General features: G+C 41.3%; 1 protein-coding gene across 4 annotated transcripts in view; it reads left to right on the top strand.

Annotated features, from left to right (window-relative positions):
* The first annotated feature begins 309 nt into the window (after window positions 1–309).
* The window catches only part of CCSER1 (coiled-coil serine rich protein 1), a 1,274,715-nt gene continuing 1,266,348 nt past the window's right edge, over window positions 310–8,676 (top strand). For 3 of the 4 annotated variants that reach the window (XM_019464289.2, XM_019464304.2, XM_019464313.2), the window contains exon 1: window positions 310–751. The gene's annotated coding sequence lies outside the window, so the exon portion shown is untranslated. Of the gene's footprint in view, window positions 752–933; window positions 1,163–8,676 lie in introns of those variants that run through there. The other variant, XM_019464296.2, reaches the window with a different exon arrangement.

Here is an 8,676-nt window from a genome sequence, read left to right as displayed (position 1 = left end):
CTTCGCACTGCTTCAGACTCCCCCTTCTCCTGATTTGAACTGCCAAAAGCACTTGGACTCACGCACAAGGATGGGCTAAGGGGAAACCCAAGTCAGCGCGGTCGGAAAAGGCGTCTCTTAAAATGAAAACTCAGCAACGGGCCAGCCGTGGGTGTGCGCGCGTTAATGTATGAGTATGCGTGCGTGGTAACCAGCAGACGCAGTTGGCTGGGCGCCGCCCTCAAAGCCCCCTCCCCGCTCAGCGTTCCCCCCGCCCCGCCAATCCCTCCCTATAAAGGCCGCGCTCGCCGCCGCCCTCCTCGCAGTCGGGGAGCGCGGCCTGCCGTGGAGGTGGCCCCGGCGCTCCCCACACAGTCACACTCCGCGCACTCACACACTTGGAAGCGCCTCCCCACGTCCCTCCCCTGCCCTCCTCTGGCTCTGCTCTTCTCTCTCTCACCGCAAATAGTCGCCGACCGACTGCCAATCCGTCTCTCTCTCTCTCCTCTCTCTCTCTCTCTCTCTCTCAACAACATGACTGACTGGGAAGCGGTGGCTCAGGCAGAGCAGCTCTGCTGGCGCAGGCAGGAGAAGGAGGATTATTAAAAAAACACAGCTCGACTCTGCAACTGGAGTGGAGAGAAGGAGCCCAACAGCCGAGAGGGGAGGGAGGACAGAGGAGGGGGACCAGGAAAGACACCCCCGTGCCCCGAAGACACACATTCCTGAGTGCCCAGGAGGAGCCTTAACAAGCGGCGCGGAGCCCTTCAAGGTAGTAACGCCCTCGGTGCCCCCGCGTCCGGAGGGTCGCGTGTTGCGTCGCTGCTGCGCTGGGGCCAGTCCCCGGCGGACGCGGGGTGACTGCCGGGCAGGTGACCGCGCCGTGCCCGGGGCCGCCCTGGAGCAGCCCCCGCCCAGGCCCGGGGCGCCGGCGGCGGGCCCGGCGTGCGCGGCGCGGAGACCTGGCCTTGCAGGCAGGGTGGGCGGGGGGCGGACGGGCTAGCTCGCTGGCGGCCCGCGACTCCTCGCGCGCTGCGTGGCCTTTTCCTCCGCGCTCCTGAGCGTTCTGCTCCGGGTGGCGGCGGCCGCCGCTCCGGGGCGATGCAGAGCGCGGCCGGCCGAAGAAGCAAGAGTTGGCGCAGGTTCCGGGCCGCTCCCCTCCCTCGCCGCTCGCGTCCCGCAGGTAGGGGCGGTCGGCCAGCTCAGGCTCCCCGGGCTGCGGGCGCCGGGGCGGGGGCGGCGCCGTAGAGGGGGAGGGGGGCGGGCGGGGAGCCGGGGGGCTCCCGGCGGAGCCGCAGTGCCCGAGCCGGGACCGCCTCTCGCCTCTGCCTGCGTGTCCTCAGGCGCCGGCTTCCTGGCTTGGAGGCGAGACCTTCCCCAGCGGAGGCAGGAACGGCAGCGACTTAGTGTGAACAAATCGCTTTGTGGTGGCGCGTCAAGGGCTGCGGGGAGGGGTGTGTGTGTGTGTGTGTGTTTGTGTGTGTGCGTGCGTGTGCGCGCGCGCGCCCATTCGTGTGTGTTCGCGCTCCTGACTAATCAGTGCTTTGGCTCACCTGAAAAGATAATCAGCCTTCAGGTGAAACCCTTGGGCCCCCTCAGCTTTTGGCTTGTGTCCCAGGGATTCGTACAGGCGGTGCCATCAAGGGGTAGGGTTGCACGATAGGGTGACGGAGGGATTTGTGAATGGTGCTTCTCTGCGCGTGGAGGCTGAGCTTGCTGATGTAAAGGAGGAGGTATCCAGAGTGAGAAGAAAGGCTATTTATGGCAAAGAGTTGTGAAATTTCTCGGGGTTTCCTTTAGTGTATCCTGAGCCTCTTTCTCCCTACCCCCTTCTCTCTCCTCTTCCTCCTTATGTCGTTTCTTCCATTTGTCCTCTTCTTTCTTAGAATTAGAAGCAGTTCTGCTTTTTTTCCCACTCTCGTGGGACTTGGAATATGAAGTGAAGTCAGAAATCACTTGTTTCTTTACAGGTAGAAAAAAAAAAATGTTTCTTAGAAGTCCGATCTCTGGGCCTTTAATGTTCTTACGTACTTGTTCTCCACTTGTCTTATCTCTTAAGGCCATCACTAGGACCCACAAGACACAAAGTACCTACTTGGTTTCAACAGCTTTCATTTTTCGTATCTTTACGGTTGAATGCCTTCCCACTGAAATGTAACACATTTTCTCCATGTCTACCCTTAAGAAAGGCTATTCAAAATAATGCTCACACATTTTACTGTAAAGCTGGTTTTATTAAAAGCCTTGGAAAGGAAAGAGAAGCAGACACCTAGGTGAGTTTATATCGATCACTACTGATTAAGGACTACCTATTTAGAAAAGACCTAAAATATTATGAATCTAGACGGCAACACAGTTTGTTTCGGTTTCTTTTTCTATTTGCTTTATAATCAGTAGAGATTCCAAAGACATAACTTGAAGCTTAGAGAGGACTTGGAACAGTATCGACCAATAATGCTTTAGCAAATTTATGTTTGTTTTTAGAAGTAGGAACCTGTGCTTTCATTGAACCTAAGACTGGGTCGTGACAGAGAGTAGGACAGTAGGGTATCTTTACCATTTTAAATTGCGATGTTTTTAAGCGCCTGCCAAGCCCAGTGTTTTTAAAACATTGAAATTCCAACCACTCCTTCATTAATTTCACAGAGAAGAAAGAGTAGTTAAGTGGTCAACCTATTGTCAGAGTGATTTGTCTTCATTTGATATTAATTAAGGAGCTTCTTATTTTGATGGAAACATGCCAACTGTTGTTGGTTGTTGTTGTTGCTAAGTGTGAAAGTAGCTTTCCTTAACAGTCCTGTTCATTTTGAAAACAAAGCAGAGTTAAGGATTTGTTATTTTAATTTAGTTAGATTCCTGTTGGTTTAAAATACATTTTTGCAGTGCCTCGCTGGCTCAGTGCCAGTCCACAGAGCATGTGACTTTTGATCTGGGCGGGGGATCTCTACCCCATGTTGGGTATAGAGATTACTTCAAAAATAAATATACTTTCAACATTGGAATCTGTGCAGTTTTATATTTGACATTAGAACTTAGACTGAGTGCCCTATTCTGAGGTTTGCTACCTTAACTTTCCTGAATCATTGGAATGTAGAAATGATGGGGAATTTTAAAATGTACTTGATGAATTATATTACTGCAATCATTAAAAAGTTATGAATATTTTGTTCTTTGATACTGTCAGAGAATCAGCAACTGTTTATTAGTTTAATGATGTATTATTTATACTATAGAATATTAATTTACATCAAATTCATCAACATAGTACTCATAATAATTGACTTCGCTTGTGCAAGGTACTATCTAGGCATTGTGGAGGAACATCAGACTTCCTCCCTGCCCTTCAGGAGCTTACTCTCCAGTTGGGATGAATCTGATGCACGTGTTTGAACAAAGTTAACAATCTATGACAGTGAGAGATTGCATGTCTAACAAGGAGTGCAGTAAATCAGAGCATGATGATAACGTTTCATACTGAACATTGATAACATTTTTTTCTGAAGGGCTTCAGGGGTAGGTAAGATTTTCTTGGTCTTGGTCTTAAAGGATAAATCGGATTCATGGCTTGTTGATAAAACCGTAAGGTGTAAAATGGAAGTCTCCTAGAATTTTAGAAAACAATTCAAGACGTAAGGGGAAATAAGTTTGTTTTGAAATAGATTTATATATTGCAAAGTGGTTGAATTAGTTGTGTGAAGGGCAGGGTGAATTGGTTTTTGATGTACAACATTCTATACACTCTATTCTTGAAATTAATTGAATTTCTGTACCTAAGAGGACAACTTTTTGATTTTTTTTGTTGCCTTTTAATGAACAAAATGCTCAACATATACTTGTAGAGAATATTTACCGTAAATATTTAAAAATACCACATCACATGAAAGTGTTGAACTTGGTATTAGTAACAAGATATCACGTATTACCTCTTTATAGTCAGGGGTTTGAGGTACATCCTTAACCAACTCTCCTTAGATTTGTTCTAAAGAAAAAAAAGAATGAGATACATAAAAGAACAGTTATAGTAATAGTGAGCATTCACTGAATGCTTAATATTTTTTTTATATAAACTATGCAATCTATTAAATGACATTTTCTGTAATACTTTTGTTTTAAAGTTATTAGGATGCACTCACATTATAGTTAATATATCTTTACATTATTTTCCATGGATATAGAGCTAGGATGTAGGGTTTGTGGGGAATAATTTTAGAATTGTAGTGCTTTTAAAGATTTTTTAAACTTCTTGTAAATAGATGGTATTAATAATAGGAACAGGTCCTGTCTCTAAGCATTCTGAACTTAGTTTTTTTTTTTTTTTGTATATATGTTTTTGTACAAACATAAAACTGTTTAAAATACATTTCCCCATTTTAAGAACTCAAGAGGAAACATCTGAATTGACTTTGAGCCTGTCTTTTCAATATGACACCTTAGAAGTATGTTATGGTGACAGTAAAGAAATAGTACAAATATTAGATATGACTTTCAATAGATAACAGAATAGAATTACTTTCAGATTAGGTGGATTAAAAGATTTTCACATATATATTTTGTTGACAGTGACTAGATAAGAATTATTACAAAAGCGAAAAGCCTATTAAATTGCCAATTTCATATTCATGTAGGAATGGGATGATTTCCAACATAGTAACAGTACAAACTGGACTATCTATTAATTGGTTTCTTTTGAGTTTGGTTTTAGACGATATGTCACAGGTGTATCACTTTGATAATGTAATCTCTCCTCTGAATGACTGACAGCTCCTGCATTATTTCCCTATTGGATAGTGACGAGATCTGTTTGCTTTATATTGAGAAATATTATCAGAAATATTATCTTCACTATGCAAGTGTGTCAGTTAACAATAACACATGAAATCTGAGGTGGGGGAAACAGTGAGAAAAGATGTGGAGCTTGATAAAAAACACTCTAATGAAACATTCTTCAATATATGGCTTAAACTAAATGTAACATAAAAATATAAACCTGAACAATCTAAACTGCAATTGATATAGTACCAAGATAATGTTATCAGTTCTTATTTTTAAATCACTGCATTGCATTTTCAGTTGTTTTCATGTGGGCTGAATAAAATGGCCAAAAAAAAAAAAAAAAAAAAAAAAAAAAAAAAAAAAAGAAAAAAAAAGGTGGTGGTTGAAAGTTCAATAGCATCTGTGGTATGATATTATGTTTTTTAAGAAAGATTTCTGCTTTGATCACTGACAGATGCAGCTTATTTGACCAAATGCCTACCCCTCTACCTAGATTAACTTAAAATATCGCTTTTGGGGGGCGCCTGGGTGGCTCAGTCGGTTAAACGGCCGACTTGGGCTCAGGTCATGATCTCGCGGTCCGTGGGTTCGGGCCCTGCGTCGGGCTCTGTGCTGACTGCTCGAGCCTGGAGCCTGTTTCAGATTCTGTGTCTCCCTCTCTCTCTGCCCCTCCCCCGTTCATGCTCTGTCTCTCTCTGTCTCAAAAATAAGTAAACGTTAAAAAATAAAAAAAAAAAAATCGCTTTTGGTTTTGCATATATATACTGCATTAAATAATTTTTAAACTTTAATTAAGCTAAATTAAAATTTTTGAATACTGTAACTGTTGTCTGATACCAATATAAAATTTAAAGGCCATTTAAAAGGAAACATCTTATTATCTAATGGCAAATTCTTAACCTAGAGCAGTAGTTCTCAAAAAATGCCAATCCCCAGATGATTGAATCTGAAATTCTCAGGTGGGTTCTTCAGTGTGATTCGTAAGCACTTTCAAATTTGAGAACTACTGACCTAGAGTATTTTATAGTGAAACTTGAAGTCTTTGTCTTCTGCCTGTTTTGTAGCTAAATACTTTCCTTAGCTGTTAAGGATAACTAAGGTTTAACTATTTAGATCTGAAAAGTATTACACCCTCCATCAGAAGATTTCTATCTTTATGTATATACATATGTATTTCTGTATTTAAAAAATTAAATGAGTTTCTAATTCTTGTGCATATATTTAGTGTTGATTGGGGAAACAATGTAAAAAGTGTAGAACTTAACTGGACCCTCAAGCCCTCAGGCTGGGCCTTATTTGTAGTCACAAAAATATGTACAATGTACAGAGTTTGACCATTTTCGGTTTAATCTTGTTGACTCTTATTGATAGTTTTGGACTTGGAATGTAATACTCATCTTTCTCTGTAAGATAACAGCTGCACAACAATAGCATCACACATGTGGAATGTTCTCAAAGTCTTAATGCTGGAATAAATTTTAGACCACATCTCTGTTTTTTTATTTTCAAGATTAGAGATATATGTGTTCACACCTTGTAACTCTTTTAGTATCCCTCTTTCTCTCCTCCTTCTCTCCCTCCCTCCCTGCCTCTGTCTCTTTCTCTCCCTCATCCTTTTCCTCTTTTACAGTTATGTGCTCAACCAACCCTTCCCTCAGGAAACCTTCCTTGGCCTCCTTTGCTACATCAGTTTTTCTGTTATATATCGTTTGAGTTCTGTATTCCTCTACCTTGTGGTACTTACTGCAGTATTAATTTTATGTGTATTTATGAGATTGGTTCAATATTATGTTATCAGGGATTAACACACAGTAGATGCCCAACACGTATTGGTTGGGTAAGATGTTTTATGATTTTCCAAAGAAAGACACTTTAAAAAAGATTTTAAAATATAGGGAGTCCTAAGACCTATGTAAATGTAGGTATTGCTTTCCTTTCTGTTTTGCAAATGATGAGTTATATTTTATTAACAACAACAATGGCTCTAATGTGCTGAGCATGTCCACATGATAAGCACTTTATATGCATTATGCCATTTATTTCTTCTAACATTGTAAGTTGTTTTTGTATACGTTTTAGAGATGAGAAAACTGAGTTTCTGTTCTATGCTCTGCGAAGCTATCTAAACCAAACTGTTTTTTAAAAATTTTTAAAAGTTTAATTATTTATTATGAGAGAGAGTGAGAGAGTGGGGTAGGGGCAGGGAGACAAAATCCCAAGCAGGCCTAGTGCCGTCAGTGCAGAGCCCGATACAGGGCTTGAACTCACAAAATGTGAGGCCATGACCTGAGCTGAAATCAAGAGCTGGATGCTTAACCGACTGAGCCACCCAGGCGCCCCTAAACCAAACTATTTTTTTTTAATTACAATGATGTAAAAATCATGAAACTAGTAGACAGAGAATGTGATGGAGTGTATCTTCTCTTTATTCCTGATTTAACTTAGGACTCAACACTGTCTGTGCATTACCTATGCTGTTGCCACCCTCTTCAGTGATGCTGTTGTTGCTTTTTGGGTGATTGAACAAGTGATGGAGCACTTGCAAGGCTGAAGCTCCCATCTTCTTATTGTGTTTTTCAATACCGTTATTATGTACCCTCAGTGCCATTCAGTGATGAGTCTCTTACTCCCATCTTGTCCGAATCTCCCAATTAGCTAATAAAAATTTGAGATGTAAACAAGTATAATTTGAAGACTGAGTGCCTTTATGCACTGATATTCAAACATCAGATATCCTCTATATTTGGTGATATACAGCTTATCTTCTGAAAAGGTTGACACAGCTTTGAATATCTTACTCATATTTCCTTGGAAATATGATCACAGGGTAGTATCAATTTAGTTTCTTTTGGCTTTCAGCTTGCAAATCATTTATTTAAATGTGGGTTTAATTAATGTTCAAGTGTTTGTAGCAAAGGAAATATTTAAAGGCTGATTCTGTAGAAGTCCATGGACAATTAAAGAGTTGAGTTTGGTTATTCTGAAGCCCTCTTACTAGACTGACTCTAACAAAGTTAGATATTTTACAACGTGTTTTAATCAGTCAATAACATGAGTAAATGTAGATGCATACTAACATGAAGAAAAAAAAATGGTAGTTTAAATGAGTATTTCACTTACGGCCTATTTTGTAGCTTTTGTCAGAACTTGTTTCTGGTGCCGGAATCATTTAATCATTAACTGAACCTCAGTCATGCTCTTGATTCAGGACTAATCTTTCTGTGTAGTAGGAAGATTGACTGGTTTCTAATGCAACACTTTGGGTCTTAACATCAAGCCTCCCTTGATGCCCAGCTCTAATATTATAACATATTTATAGTAATGCTTCTTTCTTATAACTGAAACTGAGGTCTCACTGAATATTTTTCTGTTAATGTTGATAAATTTACCCATTGTCACCATTTCTCTTAGCATTTGAGCAAGTCTCTTTCTCTCAGTGGAGCCTTCTTTAAAGACTGAGATCCTGTCTCTAACACTACCTCCTTTCCTGAGTTCTTTTGTGGGCCGGCAGACTGTCCCCAAAATATCACTTTTCTGGATCTCTAGACATTACCAGCTCTTAAAGGTATGCTTCATTTCCAATACTCACTTTTGGACTTCCATGAAGTCAATTATTTATGGCATATTGCCATGCTCCCAGATACTCATGCTGGTTGGACTTCTTAGCTGAGTCTCTATAGTGCCTCTATAGTGCACTATAGACCTTAGTGCCAGTCTATTACAAGGTTCTGACCATCACCAGACCATCACCTCATTTTACTACATGTAATCTTCCTTTACCCAGCTCTGTCTCACAATAGAGCTACCTCATTCATCATCATTGACAAGAAACATTTTGTAAATGCTTATTATGTATAAGTCACTCCATTTTAAAAATAATGCACCTCCTGGGCTTCCTAAAGCTCCTGAATAGCTTAATCTGTA

Source organism: Panthera pardus, unplaced genomic scaffold (genome assembly GCF_024362965.1).
Source record: "Panthera pardus isolate Hobbes unplaced genomic scaffold, ASM2436296v1 HiC_scaffold_13, whole genome shotgun sequence".
NCBI lineage: Eukaryota > Metazoa > Chordata > Mammalia > Carnivora > Felidae > Panthera > Panthera pardus.
The sequence above is the reverse complement of the archived record's forward strand: the minus strand, read 5'-3'. Positions and strand labels throughout refer to the sequence as shown.